The following is an 18,796-nucleotide window of genomic DNA, read 5'->3' on the forward strand; positions in this document are numbered from 1 at the left end:
TTTCTTATAAATCAAATCAATTCAAATTTCTTACTCAATAAATTTAGTGCTGCGCAATTAAGTAACACATATCGATGAGCTTGAGTTTTCTCCAAAAGAGTCAATGGTTCTATAATGGAGACTCCAACAGGTTTACCTTGTTGAGGGAACATAGATGACCTTTAGGAATCCTCATTACAATTTGGTTCATCGTTTATACGTTTGGGCTGATTTAACCTTGACTCAATTTCCTCAAAGTAACGAGAATAAAGAGTTAGGGCTTCTTCAACTATGTAATCATCAGCTATGGAACCTTCTAGTTGTGATTTGTTACCTACAAGGGACTTGAAATGACCTAATAATCTATAACCAAAATAATATAGAGTTAGAAAAATCATTTACATTGAAATACTATTATAGGATCAATTAAAATAATTTTGAATAAGATATAATTTACCTTTCAACAAAATACATCCACCGATAATGCACCGGGCCACCCTGTATTACTTCATCCACTAGATGAACAGTTAGATGAACCATTACAGTAAAACATGATGGAGGGAACAACATCTCTAGATGGCAAAGTGTTTCCACAATCCGATTTTGTAGCTTTTTTTAGGTCTGAGAGGCTTAAGCTTTTCAGACAAAGATGCCTAAAAAGGAGGAAAGCTCTACCAAAGTTGGGACAACCTGTTTTGGAAGCACATTGCGAATTGCTATCGGTAATAATTGTTCCATAAGGATATGACAATCATGACTTTTTAATCCAAAGATCCTTTTTTGATCCAAATAAATACAACGAGATATATTACTTGAATAACCATCTGACACTGAGATATTCTTTAAAGTCTTAAGGAAGGCCACTTTCTTCTCCTATGGAATTGTAAATGCACCAAGCCGACATTCATCATTCTCATCCAGCCAAAGATCACACCTTATACCCATATCTTGTAGAGCTCTTCGAGCCCTAATATGATCCTTTGATTTTTCTTTATTATTTAGCAAAGAGTATATAATATTGTCAAACACATTCTTTTCAATATGCATACCATCTAAATTATGGCGCAACGAATTAGACTCCCAATATGAAAGATCAAAGAATATGCTTTTTTTTCTCCATTGCAGAGTTGCACCTTCGCCAACACTCATTTTCCTAGTTCTTTTCCTTTTGCCATTTAATTCTGCTTGTCTTCCAAATGTGACATTGATATCTTTTACTTGTTGTAAAATATCTGTTCCTGATAACTTCTTTGGGGGGAGGGGGGTCCTCTTTTCGACATTTCCATCAAAACGATGTCTCATCATTCTACATTTATGATTTCTTCCCAAAAATCGACGATGTCCAATAAAATACCACTTTCTACTATGAAGAAATCGACAAAGTTCTGCGTTAAAATTACAAGAGGGGCATGCAAGACCAGTATGTGTATTCATACCAGATAAGATATCATGTCCAGGAAAGTCGCTAACTGTCCACATAAAAGCTGCTCACATTCTAAATATTTCATCTTTTGATGAATCAAAAGTGTCCGCACTTTCACTCCATAACTCATTCAACTCCTTAATAAGGGGTTGGAGGTATACATCTATATTATTCCCCGTCATACGTGGACCTGGAATGATCTTTGAGAGGATAAAATTTGGTTGCGTCATACACAACCAAGGAGGAAGGTTATATGAAACCAAAATTGCATGCCAAATGCTATAATTAGTATTCATTGTACCAAAAGGATTGAAATCATCACTAGCTAGGCCTAATCGAACATTTCGAGGATTAGAAGAAAATTTAGGAAAAGTTGGATCAAACCTCTTCCATGTCTCACCATCTTTGGGGTGTCTTATGGTTCCATCTTTGTTACCATCCTCTGCATGCCATCTCATATGCTCTGCAATCTTAGAGCACATGAACAATCTTTGTAATCTTGGTTTAATGGAAAGTAGCGCAAATTTTTTGCGGGCTTCTTCTTTTTCTTCTTCTTTTGTTTCTTACTTGTAGTAGGCGTATGGTCTTTATTGCTCTCCTTCTCGGACTTCCATCTAAAAGTGTGACAATACTTGTATGCTTTTGCATTAACATCATATTTCCAGTACAACATGCAATCATTTGGACAAGCATCTATTTTGATATAATCAAGATACAACTTACTGATGGTTTTCTTGGCTTCATAAAAAGAATCAGGAATCTTTGCAAATTTAAATGCATATCTGAGTAGATCTAGTATCATAGTCATTCCCTTGTCACTTAACCCAGACAAACATTTTATGTGATAAAGCTTTAACAAAAATTTCAACTTTCAGTACTAAGATCCTTCATATAATTCTTGACGTCCATCTCTAAGCAACTCAAAAAAATCTTTGTTATTTGAAGTGGCCATATCATGTAGCATTTTTTCTTCTCTTACTACTTGTGATGGACCTACATCAACACACACATGCCTTAAACCCCCGAATGCTTCATTAATCAATATTTCTACAGGATTTTCAATGGGTGATGCATCTTGAGTGGCCTCTATATTTTCAGGATTATGCAATACATTCATTTCCCCATGTATAACCTAAGTGACATAATTTTGAGGGAACGGCTTGTCGATCAAATGATCAAATACTATATTTCTAGTCTGCCACTTCCTAGAACCACATTTAGGACATGGACATTTAGACAAGAGTGGATTGCTCTAGTGGTGAGCACCCTCCACTTCCAATCAAGAGATTGTGAGTTCGAGTCACCCCTAGAGCAAGGTGTGGAGTTCTTGGAGGGAGAGAGCCGAGGGTCTATCGGAAACAGCCTCTCTACCTTAGGGTAGGGGTAAGGTCTGCGTACAAACTATCCTCTTCGGACCCCACTAGTGGAATTATACTGGGTTGTTGTTGTTGTTGTTGTTCTATAGATCCATTGTTAAATGCAAAATCTAGAATTGATTCAAACCAAGTAAATACTCTGATGTGTTCCTTGGCATTCTAATCCGAGATTTATCCATTGGAAATTAGATTAGTGTGCAACAATGTCACCTATAAGATTTCATGAGGAATAAAATGAGTAGCCTATTTGAATATGTGAACAGAACAGAAAATGAAAAAAATAATTTATTCTAACACAGAACATACATATTCTCGCCTCTCAACAATGAGGGGGAGAGAGGCGAGAATATACAATAGAGTAAACAAGCAGTCTCGATCGCTTGAATTAAGAGAGAAGCTCAAATTCTTAGAAACCATTTTGGTAACTCTTATATGATGTGACACAGGTATATTCTCCAACACATTCTCACACATTAACATGGCTTAAGATCAGAAGGGGTGTCAACTAACCACGGAATAAAAGATTTTTTTTACCTTTTTTTATGCGCCTCTTTTTCAAGTCCTTTTTTGTTTTTGTTTTTAAGGATTTACAATTTTCAAATGCCGAAATGAGAAAGGAAAAACCAAAGTGATAAAATAAGTGGAGAGAAAACAATTGGGAAAGACAATTTACCAATTTTTTGCTCTAACACCAAACCTTAGAATCACCATACACCTGTATAAATCTGTCACGACCCAAACCGATAGGCCGTGACGAGTGCCCGAGTTCTACCTATCGAACACCCATAAGCATTCGTCTAAGATATAAATATGAAATAAGTGTAGGTCATGCATAACGTCTGGAAATAAACTATTAATTCATATGAACAACCTACGTGGGAAAACATGCCCAAAAGACATATATATATATATACTGTAGGGCGAGATATATACATACATATATATACTGTAGGGCGAGCCGACAAGGCCACATACTATATAACTATACATGACTGTCTATAGACCTCTAATAGAGTGTACAACCGTATAAAGGAAGAGACTGGGCCCCGTCCTACCCATATATATATGTAAACACACCGTACCAAAACTCAAAGCAGCTCCGGATCAAATGGAGCACACCAACTTTCGCTGATCAAGGATCCTAAAAAGAGAGACCGTCAGCCTGTCTACCTATACCTGCGGGCATGAAACGCAGCGTCCCCAGGCAAAAAGGGACGTAAGTACGAATAATGTACTGAGTATGTAAAGCATGAAAATCTGTACATAAAAGACATAGATGAAACATGGGGTAAAGAATTCCACCTGTGAGTCTAAATAACTTTGTGAATTCTGAAACATTTATAATATCATGCACGTGCGTGTAAATATCGTATCATGCATAGGTATAGGTGTACATAACATCATCAAGCCTCTAAGGGCATCCTATCATATCATCTCGGCCACTGTGGGCAAAATCATCAACATATACCAGCTGATCAGGTGGTGGTGCGTATATAACGCCTTAACATTTTCCCATATCCCATATACATATAATATACGCGTATATAACGCCTTCTGTTCATGGGTCAATGTACATGTATAAATGCATGAAATGCAATAGAAATACGTTAATAAGATTTCTCGAATATCATAAAATCAATATGCCTTTCGGACAAACTTTATCAAATACATATTTTTCTGAAACCCATGAATAGAGGATATAATAATAATTCACATGGGGAATCAAGAATATAGACACCTCTAGTATTTCTATGAATAGCGTCATTTATGAACGTTGCGTATTTTGCTCGTTTCGTTTGTATCATTTGGATCTTGCCAAAAAGAAAAAAAGGGATAGCCTTAACATACCTCAAGTCGTCAATGCAACTCAACAACAAGCTTATGACAACTAGAGCGCCAACCCTATAGCAAAGAAATACGTGTACAATTTAGATGGCGGTAGTATATTATGTATCTCAAACGATAACTCGATTCTAAAATAAAACGGGCAGCATTTCCCCTGATTTTACTGCTCCCTCAAGCCTACTATAGGCGAGATACAAACATAATACAATCATCAACTCAAAACCAACCTAATTACAATCCGGGACCTTCAATACAACAATACCCCCAAATATACCATAATACACCCAATTAACAAATTATCAATTAGCCTGCACCTACAACGACGAGCGATCAACCTACTACCCTACCACATGTGGCGTTTCTCCACGCCATTTTTATCCTTCCAAACTTCATAAATCAGCATCACAATAGATAGCCAAAAAGCAACACAAAACAGCCCACAAAATAGTCCACTATAAATTAAATAACACGAACTCACGGCTTCCGATCACCGTCCCGTGAGGTCTAACTATTAGGAAATGAATTTATCAACTTTTCTTGATATTTTAAAGCTTAAATACAGAAATTATAAATTTTTATTAACTATTAAATACATTTCAAAACTCAAACTACAAAGAAAAAGAGAGGTGATATAGTGATACTTATGTCGTAGGGATCGTTCTGATGTTATCGCTTCTCGATTTTGTACCCGGGATGTTAGTATTATTTGAAGCTATTAGAGAGCTCAAGGACCATTATTTTATGGTGTCTCTGGTCAGATTCTATGTAAAATGAAGAGATAGAGACGAGTTAAAACATATTTATCAAACTTTTGAAAAGTCAAAAGGTGCTAGCTTGGCACCCTCTAATTCGCCCATTTTCCAATGCTTATATCTTTTTATCCGGATATTGTATGAATGAACGGTTAAAAGATTTGAAAACTACATTCCAAGACCTTCAATTTGGTATATAATATGTCCCAAAAAACCTCATATAGTATACGAAATTTATTTCTCAAAACGCTTTATTATAGGGCAAATTCTTAGTCGGTTTTTCCGCAACTTTAATCTGATTTTCCCCAAACTTTATGTGTTTTGTCCAACCACCATATATAGTCAAATTATGACTTTAAACTCATTTAAATCAGATTAACAAGTCTCATATTCATTATACATCACCTTCGGACGTACAGGGTGTAGTAATCTTCCCCCCTTAGAAACATTTATCCTCGAATGTTAAACTCCTAGAGATTTATAGAAATTTTGGCAGAGTCTCCTCTGTAATGGTATCACTACCAATCTGTCAGACAGAAAACCCAACAATATAAAGCCACACAGGTCCACAATCATCAATAACACCAATGGTCTCACACAACCAATGACAATAACTAACATAAGAATCAAGTACCATATACGTACCTAAGGCTGTGATGTCTTAGTCTGATCCTCCTTCGGAAGCGGAAAGAAGTAAGGATACCTAGACTTCATGTCTTCTTCAGCTTCCCAAGTCATCTCCTCCACATTATTGTTCTTCCAAAGTACTTTAACCGAAGATACGTCTTTAGTTCTCAATCTCCGAACTTGTCTATCTAGTATAGCAATGGGAGCTTCCTCATATGATAGATATTCTGTGAACTGAATATCGTCAACTGGAACGACTCTAGAAATATCTCCAATACACTTGCGGAGCATAGACACGTGAAAAACTGGATGTACTGACTCCAAGTTGGAAGGCAAGTCTATCTCATATGCTACCTGGCCTACTCTGCGTATGATCTTATAAGGTCCAATGTACTGAGGGCTAAGCTTTCCTTTCTTATCAAATCTCATAACGCCTTTCATCGGTGATACCTTTAGGAATACCCAGTCATCTACCTGAAACTCCAAATCTCATCGTCGATTATCTGCATATAACTTCTGGCGACTCTGAGCTGCTAATAGCCTTTCCCGTATAAGCTTAATCTTCTCAACTGCCTGTTGTACCAACTCTGGTCCTACTAACTTAGTTTTCCCAACCTCGAACCATCCGATAGGTGACCTACACTTTTGTCCGTAAAGAACTTCGTATGGAGCCATCTGAATGCTGAAATATTAACTATTATTATATGCGAACTCAATAAGTGGAAGATGATCATCCCAGTTACCCCTGAAGTCCATCACACAAGCCCGTAGCATATCCTTCAGTGTCTGAATAGTACGCTCAGCCTGACCATCTGTTTGGGGATGAAATGTTGTACTAAGACTTATTTGAGTCCCCAATCCTTTTTGGAAGGACCTCCAGAAATTAGCTGTAAATTGAGCACCTCTAACTGAGATAATAGATATAGGGACACCATGAATTCGTACTATCTCCTTAATTTAAATCCTTGCATAATCCTCTGCTGAATACATAGTCCTGACAGGTAGAAAATGGGCTGATTTTGTAAGTCTATCAATAATAACCCATATAGAATCGAACTTACACTAGGTATGAGGTAAGCCTATGATGAAATCCATGTTAATCACTTCCCATTTCCAAGTCGGAATCTCTATAGCCTGTAATAATCCACCGGGTTTCTGATGCTCAATCTTAACCTGCTGACAATTTGGGCACTGAGCAACAAACTCTGCTATATCCTTCTTCATTCCGTCCCACCAGTATATTACCCTGATATCATGATACATCTTCGTCGCTCCTGGATGAATGGAATAACGAGAATAGTGAGCTTCTCCCATAACCTACTAGCGCAACCCTGCTACATTAGGAACACATAATCAACCTCGATATCTGAGGACTCCATCTCCTGTAATCTCCAATGGTGTCTTCTCCTTTTGAGGGGTTGTATCTCTGTAGTGAGTAAGCACATGATCTTCATACTGGCGTTCCTTCACTTCAGTTACTAGAGAGGATATTGTCGTGTCCTGAATAGTAACTCTGGTACCACCTAAATCTATTAATCGAACTCCAAGATTAGCTAGCTGATGAATCTCATAAGTGATCTCACTCTTCTCTGGCTGTAAATATGATAAGCTACCCATAGATCTACGGCTGAGGGCGTCGGCTACTAAATTCGCCTTTCCTGGATGGTATAAAATATCAACATAATAGTCTTTTAGTAGCTCCAACCATCGCCTCTGACGTAAATTCAATTCCTTTTCCTTGAATATTTACTGAAGGCTCTTATGGTCCGTATAGATATCAACATGAATTCCATACAAATAGTGCCTCCACATCTTTAGTGCATGAATCACCGCGGCTAACTCTAAATCGTGGGTGGGGTAATTCTTCTCATGGTTTCTTAGTTGTCTAGAAGTATAAGCGATAACCTTACCATGCTGCATCAATACACAACCCAATAAAATGCCCAAAGTGTCACAATAGATAGCATAACCATGGGTCCCTTCTGGAAGTGTCAGAAGCGGTGCTGAAGTCAATCTATCCTTCAATGCCTGGAAACTCCGCTCACAAGCATCAGTCCACTAAAACTTGGTTGCCTTCTGAGTCAACTTTGTCAATGGTGCTGAAAGGGAAGAAAACCCCTATACAAATCTCCTGTAATAACCTGCCAAACCCAGGAAGCTACGAACCTTTGTCGGTGTCGTGGGCCTAGGCCAAGTCTTCACTGCCTCAATCTTCTGTGTATCGACCCGGATACCCTCACCCGAAATAATATGACCAAGGAAGGCTACAGAATTCAACCAGAATTCACATTTAGAGAATTTTGCATACAACTTCCTTTCGTGTAGATCTCTGAGCACAGTACGCAAATGATCTGCATGCTCAACCTCTGAACGAGAATAAACCAAAATATCATCTATAAATACAATCACGAACAGATCTAGAAAGGGTCTGAACACACGGTTCATCAAGTCCATGAATACCACTAGGGCATTAGTCAAACTGAATGACATAACACGAAACTCAAAGTATCAGTATCTGGTCCTGAATGTTGTCTTAGGAATATCCTTTTCTCTAACCCTTACCTGATGGTACCCCGACCTCAAGTCTATCTTTGAGAAGTACCTGGCACCCTGCAACTGATCAAATAAATCATCAATCCTCGGGAGTGGGTACTTATTCTTGATTATCGCCTTATTGAACTGTCTGTAATCAATACACATCCGCAAGGAACCATCTTTCTTTCTCACAAATAACACAGGTTCTCCCCACAGTGATGTACTGGGTCTGATAAAATGTTTTTCAAGAAAATCCCTCAGCTGTTCTTTCAACTCTCTCAGCTCTGCAGGTGCCATTCTTTAAGGAGGAATTAGATATCGGTTGAGTATCTAGTAATGTGTCAATAGAAAACTCAATCTCCCGCTCTGGCGGAAGGCCTGGAAGCTCATCGGGAAAAATATCGGGAAACTCATTAACCGCTAGAATAGATTGAAGGGTCGGTGACTCTGCTTTCACATCCTATACCCGAACTAAGTGATAAATATAACCCTTTCTGATCATCTTCCTTGCCTTGAGATAGGAAATAAACCTACCTCTCGGCGATGCAGTATTACCTTTCCACTCTAGAACTGGCTCCCCTGGAAACTGGAACTGAACCATCTTTGATCTACAATCAACGTTAGCATAACAAGAAGCCAACCAATCCATACCCATTATAACATCAAATTCTACCATATCTAGCTCAATCAGGTCCGCTACTGTAGAACAACTAAGAAATCCTACTATACAATCTGTATATACCCGTCTAGCTATCACTGGATCCCCAACAGGTGTAGACACCTCAAAAGGATTAATCAACTCAGGTTCTATCCCAAACTTGCTAGCAACCAACAGAGTGACATACGATAAGGTGGAACCTGGATCAATCAATGCATATACATCATATGAAGAGACTGATAATATACCTGTAACAACATCAGGTGACGACTCCTGATCCTGTCAACCCGCTAATGCATAAATGCGGTTCTGAGGACCGCTAGAGCTAGATGCTCCACTTCTGCCTCTACCACGACCGACTGGTGCCTGTGATCCTTGCCTAGGGGGGCGTACTGATGATGACGAACCAACTATAGATCTCCTGACTGAACTATACCTACATCACCTCTCGTCGGACAATCTCTCATAATGTGGCCTGGATAACCACAAGTATAACAAACACCCAACCCCACGAGACACTACCCGACATGATGCTTACCACACTGAGCACATCGTGGCAAGGGTGGCCTCATCTGACTTGACTCACCCCTATACTGAGAACGAGAGGCCCTGGAACTCTGACTGGGCCCTGAATATGTGGAACGATCAAATCTCCTACCGGAAAATTGAGAGGGTGCACTAGATGATGGCTGAGCTGGATACCTCGGGTACTGCTGTCTCTGACCACCTCAAAACTCACCAGAAGGACCTGAAGATCTCGCTCTCTTACTATAGCCCCTATCATGCTCACGATCGGCCCTCTGCTTCTTCTTACGCTCTTCTACACCCTGAGTGTATGCTTGAATACGAAAAATATCAATGCCTGGATAAAGTGAGACCAACATACAGTCATTGAGAAGGTGCGACTCCAACCCCATCACGAACCGGTGAACCCGATCCTCCATCTTAGCTACAATAGTGGGAGCATACCTCGCCAAAGAATCAAACTGAAGGCTGTATTCCCGAACACTCATATTACCCAGTCGAAGGGTCAAGAACCTATCAACTCTGGCCCGTCTAAGCTCTGGTGGCAAATAATGATGAAGAAAAGCCTCTGTAAAATCCTGTCATACTGCTGGAAGGGCATCCTCACCTTTGGACAAATCCTAAGACTCGTACCAATTAATTGCAATATCTCAAAGTCTATAGGAAGCTAGCTCAGCTGACTCAGTCGCAGTGGCCTTCATTACCCTCAAAGTCATCTGCATCCTATCGATAAATACCTGAGGGTCCTCATTTGGATCTGCTCTAGTGAATATCGGAGGGTCCAAATTAATGAAATCACGAACCCTCGCACTAATGGCCCTATCTGCATGACTAATACCAACCTCCTGACGTCGAGCTTGTGCGGCCACTAACCGAGTCAATAACTGAATAGCATCTCTCATCTCCTGACCCGGTGCATCTGGATGAGGAGCTGGGGGTACTGGAGCGAGTGCTGGAGTTGGTGCCCCTCGAATCTCCTCTGGAAAGGGCAGGGTATGTGAAGTCTGAGATAGAGTCTCCCTATGCGACTCTCCCCGAGACCCGGTAACTCGTGGCGCTCTACTTGTAGTCTCATCATCTACGGATTTGCCCTTCTGGGCGGCTGTAGCCTTCTTGGGCATCACTGAAAACATAACATGTCGTTAGGAAAATAAATTCTTATATCGTACGATCTAAGATAAGAAAGAAGAGTAACCATCCTAAATACCTTGTAACCTCCTGTCTATAAGTGTGGTGCACAACACACCTATAAACAAGACTCTACTAGACACGGGCTGTAGACAACCCTAGGAAAGAACTACTCTGATACCACTTTTGTCACGACCCAAATCGATAGGCCGTGACGAGTGCCCGATTTCTATCTATCGAACACCCATAAGCATTCGTCTAAGATATAAACATGAAATAAGTGTAGGTCATATATAACGTCTGAAAATAAACTATTAATTCATATGAACAACCTACGTGGGAAAACATGCCCAAAAGACATATATACATACATATATATACTGTAGGGCGAGCCGACAAGGCCACATACTATATAACTATACATGACTGTCTATAGACCTCTAATAGAGTGTACAACTGTATAAAGGAAGAGACTGGGCCCCGTCGTACCCATATATATATATGTAAACACACCGTACCAAAATTCAAAGCAGCTCCGGATCAAATGGAGCACACCAACTCTCGCTGATCAAGGATCCTAAGAAAAGAGACCGTCAGCCTGTCTACCTGCACCTGCGGGCATAAAACGCAGCGTCCCCAGGCAAAAAGGGACGTAAGTACGAATAATGTACTGAGTATGTAAAGCATGAAAATCAGTACATAAAAGACATAGATGAAACATGGGGTAAAGAATTTCACATGTGAGTCTAAATAACTTTGTGAATCCTAAAATATTTATAATATCATGCACGTGCGTGTAAATGTCGTATCATACATAGGTATAGGTGTACATAACATCATCAAGCCTCTGAAGGCATCCCATCATATCATCTCGGCCACTGTGGGCAAAATCATCAACATATACCAGCTGATCAGGTGGTGGTGCGTATATAACGCCTTAATATTTTTCCATATCCCATATACATATAATATACGCGTATATAACGCCTTCTGGTCATGGGTCAATGTACATGTATAAATGCATGAAATGCAATAGAAATACGTTAATAAGATTTCTCGAATATCATAAAATCAATATGCCTTTCGGACAAACTTTATCAAATACGTATTTTTCTGAGACCCATGAAAAGAGGATATAATTATAATTCACATGGGGAATCAAGAATATAGACACCTCTAGTATTTCTATGAATAGCGTCATTTATGAACGTTGCGTATTTTGCTCGTTTCGTTTGTATCATTTGGATCATGCCAAAAAGAAAAAAGGGGATAGCCTTAACATACATCAAGTCGTCAATGCAACTCAACAACAAGCTTATGACAACTAGAGCGTCAACCCTATAGCAAAGAAATATGTGTACAATTTAGATGGCGGTAGTATATTACATATCTCAAACGATAACTCGATTCTAAAATAAAACGGGCAGCATTTCCCCTGATTTTACTGCTCCCTCAAGCCTACTATAGGCGAGATACAAACATAATACAATCATCAACTCAAACCAACCTAATTACAATCCGGGACCTTCAATACAACAATACCCCCCAAATATACCATAATACACCCAATCAACAAATTATCAATTAGCCTGCAACTACAACGACGAGCGACCAACCTACTACCCTACCACATGTGGCGTTTCTCCATGCCATTTTTATCCTTCCAAACTCCATAAATCAATAGCATAATAGACAGCCCAAAAGCAACACAAAATAACAAACAAAACAGTCCACTACAAATCAAATAACTCGAACTCACGGCTTCCGATCACCATCCCGTGAGGTCTAACTATTAGGAAACGAATTTATCAACTTTTCTTGATATTTTAAAGCTTAAATACAGAAATTATAAATTTTTATTAACTATTAAATACATTCCAAAACTCAAACTACAAAGAAAAAGAGAGGTGATATAGTGATACTTACGTCGTAGGGATCGTTCTAATGTTATCGCTTCTCGATTTCGTACCCGGGATATTAGTATTATTTGAAGCTATTAGAGAGCTCAAGGACCGTTCTTTTATGGTGTCTCTGGTCAGATTCTATGTAAAATGATGAGAGAGAGAGACGAGTTAAAACATATTTATCAAACTTTTGAAAAGTCAAAAGGTGCTAGCTTGACACCCTCTGATTCGTCCATTTTCCAACACTTATATCTTTTTATCCGGATATCATATGAACAAACAGTTAAGAGCGTTGAAAACTAAATTCCAAGACCTTCAATTTGGTATATAATATGTCCCAAAAAGACCTCATATAGCATACGAAATTTATTTCTCAAAACGCTTTATTATAGGGTAAATTCTTAGTCGGTTTTTTCGCAACTTTAATCCGATTTTCCCCAAACTTTATGTGTTTTGTCCAACCATCATATATAGTCATATTATGACCTTAAACTCATTTAAATCAGATTAACAAGTCTCATATTCATTATACGTCACCTTCAGACGTACAGGGTGTAACAAAATTCTCATACAACATGGTGTAGAACATTTATATTTCCTACTAATTCAACAAAAAAATCTCAAATAAACGGAGAAAACCCAAAACAACAGCAAAAATAAAATTAAAGCCACATGCAATTGAAAAATATACAAAAATTACAGATTATACAAATCCAAAAATGGGGAAGATGAAAGACCCATCTATAGAAATAATATTACACAAAATCAAAAATAGGGTAGAAAAACTTACTATAATTAAGGATACACGTCGATTGATATGCCAGAGTGAGTGATAGAGATGCCCATGCCACTGCTATAGGGAAAAAAGTGAGGAAAATTGAAGAAGAAAAGAGGGGAAAATGAGGATTGAGTACAAATCTTACAAACAGAATTTTAAGAAAATTAAAGTAGAAACAAGCATGAAATTTCAGTTAATCTCTCAAAATTGAGAATGTTTCGGCCAAAAAAAATGAGCAAAGCAAAAAAAAAGTGTGGGAAATGTTAGCTAATTTTTTTCCAGATGGGTATGTCTACTATTTAATTAAACTTGCGGGGGTTGGAACTGACCCTCCACTATTAAACCGCCGCAATTTAGGCCTTTTTTGTAGTATAAATTTATTCATAGCTTCAGTCATTAGACGTATCTTATTAACTTGATACCTGTCACACTAAATTTCGTGAAGATATAATTTATTCTGAATAAATATATCAAATAACCCAATCTCAATATTGAATTGAATTAGCTGAATTGGATTAAAAAATGTACTAAAAAAACGTACAAACTATACAAACGTCACTCAACTAAATAAAAAACTTGTGTTTCTATTAGTATGCAAGATATATAGAAAAAAAAAGTAATGCATACTATAAATCAATAATAATGTAAGGCCTTCAACTATAAATCAATACTATTATCCGTATAAATATACGCTTCGCACGAGAAAATTAAAGGCTTTACTTGCAATAACATTTGTTTTCTAACTCACCATCATCTAGAAAGTTAATCATGTAATAGTTTGCTTTCTTTGGCTCTTGCACGTGATGTTGTTGAACAAGAATCCGTCGAAACTTATAAAGTAGGACTTTCGTGGAGCAAAAAAACCCTAGGGTAAAAGACAAAAACAATAAACCTAGTTTTACTAAGGAATTGTTTTTAAGAGTTAAAGTTTAAGTGATTTTAGAGTCTTGTATAGGATTTTTTGTATAGTTCAAATAAGAAAAAACTTAATAACCAAAATTGGAGTTGATTTTTAAGTTAGGAAAATAATTAAATTATAATTTTATCCAATATGAAATCTATTTTTAAAGGGCAAAAAAGGCGAACGACATTTCGCTAAGGGTATTCGTGCTTTTAATATATTTAAAAATAAAAAATATTTAACTGGTATAAGTTGTTGCTTATTCTTCTGATGATGATGACGACGACAATATACTGACAGTTTTCAGAAAAATAAAAAAAAGATAACATTTTGTAGAAAGAAAGATTGTTTGTTTTTTAACAATGAAAATATTTTAGAACTTTGAATTAAACTAGTTAAATTTTCGAATTTATAAATACAATTTTTTATAACAATATCAAAGGTAATATATTGTAAATACATGCCTAATATTTTGCTTATTTAAATTACCCCTTAATATATAAATAATATTATTATGTAATCCAAGTTTCAATAAGTTCCTATTGATTTAGTCTTCGTGAAGCCTATCCTGAAGTTTGGAGCACGTTCCTCCCTTTTCCTAATCATTCACAGTTTTATAATTTAGGAATATTGTTGTCCAATTATTACTAACTAACTATAAATTGAATATAGGTTACAAATTTGTAAAAATTGACTGTAGGTTAAACAACACTACTAATATTGGGTATATATGCACTCCCCCAGGGTCTATCTCCAAGGGGCTTCAATGCAAGGGGAGGGTCAATCCATCTCCAGGGGCCTTCGGTGCAGGAGGGACACTGCCATGTTAATTAAGATTCAACAGATAGCGATCATCAATCATGAGTGAAAATTTATCGAAAAGCATGTTACCTAATTAAAAAAAATTGGAAAAGCTCAAATTATCTGTAAAGCAGAGATCCAAAGCAGGCAACATAGCATCAACCAAGCTTTCTTGAATTTTTTGTTTTCCTTTCATCCCTTTTTTAATGGAATATACTATCTCGTAAGTTCACAACTAAGCCAAATATATTATCTGCTTATCCATGTTAAAGAAATATATTTTCCAGCTGATTCAATACAATATTTTATGGGATTCTGTCCAAAATTTTATTTTGGTTTTACCTCAACCATCACAACATTTTTCTTGGTCAATCCTAGAATATCTGATGCCCACGAGTTGAACCTCTAATATAGTGGTTGTGTTATTCTCTTTTTTCTCTTTTCAGTCTACGTGTATTTAACTACCAACTTGGTCTTTAAGGAAGACAAAAACTGAAATAAAAAGGTAGTCCAACATAGAAATAGCAAAAAAACCAACTTGGTCTTTAAGGAAGACAAAAACTGAAATAAAAAGGTAGTCCAATACATAAATAACAAAAAATATTAAATCTTCTAACTGTACATGTGTCACAAAGCCTCCAAATCTTCTAGGTGTGCTATTCAACATATAAGAAAAGAAAAGTAATCATATGAAGGTTAGCAGCAGTAAGAAAAGGTCTAGATAAATATGTCTCAAAGTCCAAAAGGCTGCCAAATAAATTCGCAGAAAACAAGTATTATGATTTAAGCAAACAACTGAGAAAACGAGAAGCTCAGAAATTGAAGTAGGAAACGAAAGTAGACAAACAATAAAAGGCAGAACACAGAACGAATAGCAAGAAAATAGAAAATCCCTTTCTCATTGTGAAAAAACTCTAAGGCTTCATATGTGCATCTAAAAGCAAGGGAAATCGTTAATAAAATACAATTTCCTCACTGAAGAGATTTTGAGAAGATTTTGCAAAACGTTTTTCATGAAAAGGAGAAGACCTCGAAACAGAGAAGACCAGTTGATATTGAATATGACAGATTCACATGACAAATATAACAACAATACACGGCCTCAGAATAACAGAGTAGCCAAGCATGTCGATAATCTACAAAACAACGAAGACTAACAGCCTGTTTGGCCAACCTTCTATTAAAAAGCACTTTTATTCTGACCTTGAGGTGCTTGGCCAGAGTATATCTTTCCACGGATCGAAGGAAAAAAGACAGTTCGATCGAATATTTATTTTTAGATTCTTTTATCTGTTAGAAAAAGGAGGGGGAAATGATTTTGGGAAGAAGTAGAAGCAGTTTTAGAGAAGTATAAAAAAATAGTTTCTCCCCAAAAGCAGAAACACAAGAAGATTTTTCTTTTCTTCTTACTAAAAATACCCTTAGCAAAATATGATATATATCAAAATAACTTACTTATTTTAAACCTAATACTTAGAATTAGAGATTATATTATTGAACTCTCCTAATGTATAAATATTTCTTTTTATTTTTAGGATAGTTTTCTAATATATGGTGACTTTCGAGATGAATGCTTTTATATTTGTTGAATGATCTTTTGATATATTTAAATCATCTCAAAAGAATTAAAGTACTTTTTAATTTTATTTTCATGTTTTACTTAAATAAAATAAAAAACTTAATTATTATCTTTAATAATAAATATTTTAGATTATTTATTTATTCATATAATATTAATTATTAAGTAAATTTATTCATGTCCTTATTCGTAATTTGATACTTAAAAGCACTTTTTGAAAAGGTTGACCAAACACAAGTTATTGCTCAAAAATATTTTTCGGATTGATTAGCCAAATACGAACTACTTCTCTCCAAAAGTACTTATTTGAAAAGCACTTCTCAAAATAAGTAGATTTTTGTCCAGCTTGATCAAACAGGCTATAAGTGAATATTTCATTACCATAAAAACAACAACAACTATGACTCAGTCCCAAATAAGTGGAGTTGGCGAGAACATTCATTACCATATTGGGAAATATATATATTTTTTGAGAAAAAGATAAGATGAGATTGTTGGGTTTAAAAGATTGGTGAATGAGAAATGGAGGGAAGAAAGTCGCGGGAAAGTGAGCTCAATTTTGCTTTGGAAAGAGCAAGTGTCCCTCATTGGTAGTGGAAAGAAAATAAAACGTGTTTTTATTGAGAAAGCACTTCTTTTGGTGTTAAATGGGTTGGAAAGAAAGTAAGCCTCGCGCCGTCGTCGTCACTCGCTCGGCTTCGGTTTCGGCTTCGGTCAAAGATTGATTGATTAATCTTTTTGGACAAAATTTCTTTTAATTATTTAATTAATTAACGAAAATTCAATCCGAAATGACCCGCGACCCGATCCGTTTCTTTTTCGGATTATTTTAAATCATTTTTCCCAAACGGGAAACATTCGCACCTGTTCCAACAGCCATGGCTGTTTCTGAAAGGTTGCAAACCTTTTCAGAAACAGTCCCAAAAAATGGCTATAAATATGCCTTCATTCCAGAATCTTTCCTTATAAAATTTTCTGAGCTTCTTCTCCTTTTTCTCCACAATTAAAATTCCGGTATGGTTTACAGCCTTCGAGTGATTCGCTGTTTCACCGGCGTTTTTGGTACCAATATTCTGGTGAGTTAAATCATTCTATCCTAGGAGGATAATATTCCAGCACCTCGGGTACTTTGAGGAGAATAATTTTCTTAAGTACACACGTGCATTCAATGGGCTCAATTTTATTCCGAAATTATATTTCATATTTAACTTCATTATTTCGACATTCTGTTGCTGCTAATTTTCTGTTTCTTCTTCTGTTTCAGAAAATTTACTGTTTCATTATTTATTATAGTAATACAAATTGTCTAACAATCTTAAGGAAGTTAATTTTTATATTATAATCTGTATTCTATTTTTGGAGATTAAAACCTGTATGATTTTCTACTCTTCCTGAATTTTTCTATTTCTGATTTGAAGATATAAAAGCTTAATCGGAGTATTAAAATTTAGAAACGATTTGAAGAACATAAAAACTTCATCGTTTTCTGTGAAACAGTATATAAAAATTTCGGTTTTTATATATTAAACGTGTTGTTTATCATTAATTACACTACTATTTATTATTCTAATTTTTATCATTAATTGAACTCTTCTGTTGTTGTCTGTGAGAAATGGCAATTGATAATGAAAATCCTTCTACAACTATTGCGGCAACGACGATAGCCTCATCAAGCCGAAATGTTGTGTCACCGGCCGAGAAACCGAGGAAGTTTTCTGGAGCCAACTTCAAAAGATGACAGCAAAGGGTGTTCTTCTGACTTACCACGCTTGGTATGCAGAAGTTCACCAGTGAAGACCCTCCAGTGTCTGTCGCCGATATGTCGGACAATGAGAAGTTTATGATTGTTGAGGCGTGGAAACAGATAGACTTTCTTTGCAAAGGCTACATCCTAAGTACTTTGGAGGATGACTTGTACAATGTCTACAGTGCTATGAAAATTTTGAAAGAATTATGGGACGCACTTGAGAAGAAGTACAAGACTG

At 36.7% G+C, this 18,796-nt stretch overlaps 1 long non-coding RNA gene across 1 annotated transcript; it reads right to left on the reverse strand.

The window, feature by feature from the left end:
- Positions 1-3,716: 3,716 nt before the first annotated feature.
- LOC138904426 (uncharacterized) lies at positions 3,717-13,657 on the reverse strand. The gene is made up of 3 exons (XR_011413437.1): positions 13,543-13,657; positions 4,627-4,680; positions 3,717-3,954 (listed from the first exon to the last, which is right to left on the reverse strand). It is a non-coding gene; the product is annotated as an uncharacterized lncRNA (long non-coding RNA).
- Between the last annotated feature and the right edge of the window lie 5,139 nt (positions 13,658-18,796).

The sequence above is a fragment of the Nicotiana tomentosiformis genome, chromosome 2, assembly GCF_000390325.3.
Source record: "Nicotiana tomentosiformis chromosome 2, ASM39032v3, whole genome shotgun sequence".
NCBI lineage: Eukaryota > Viridiplantae > Streptophyta > Magnoliopsida > Solanales > Solanaceae > Nicotiana > Nicotiana tomentosiformis.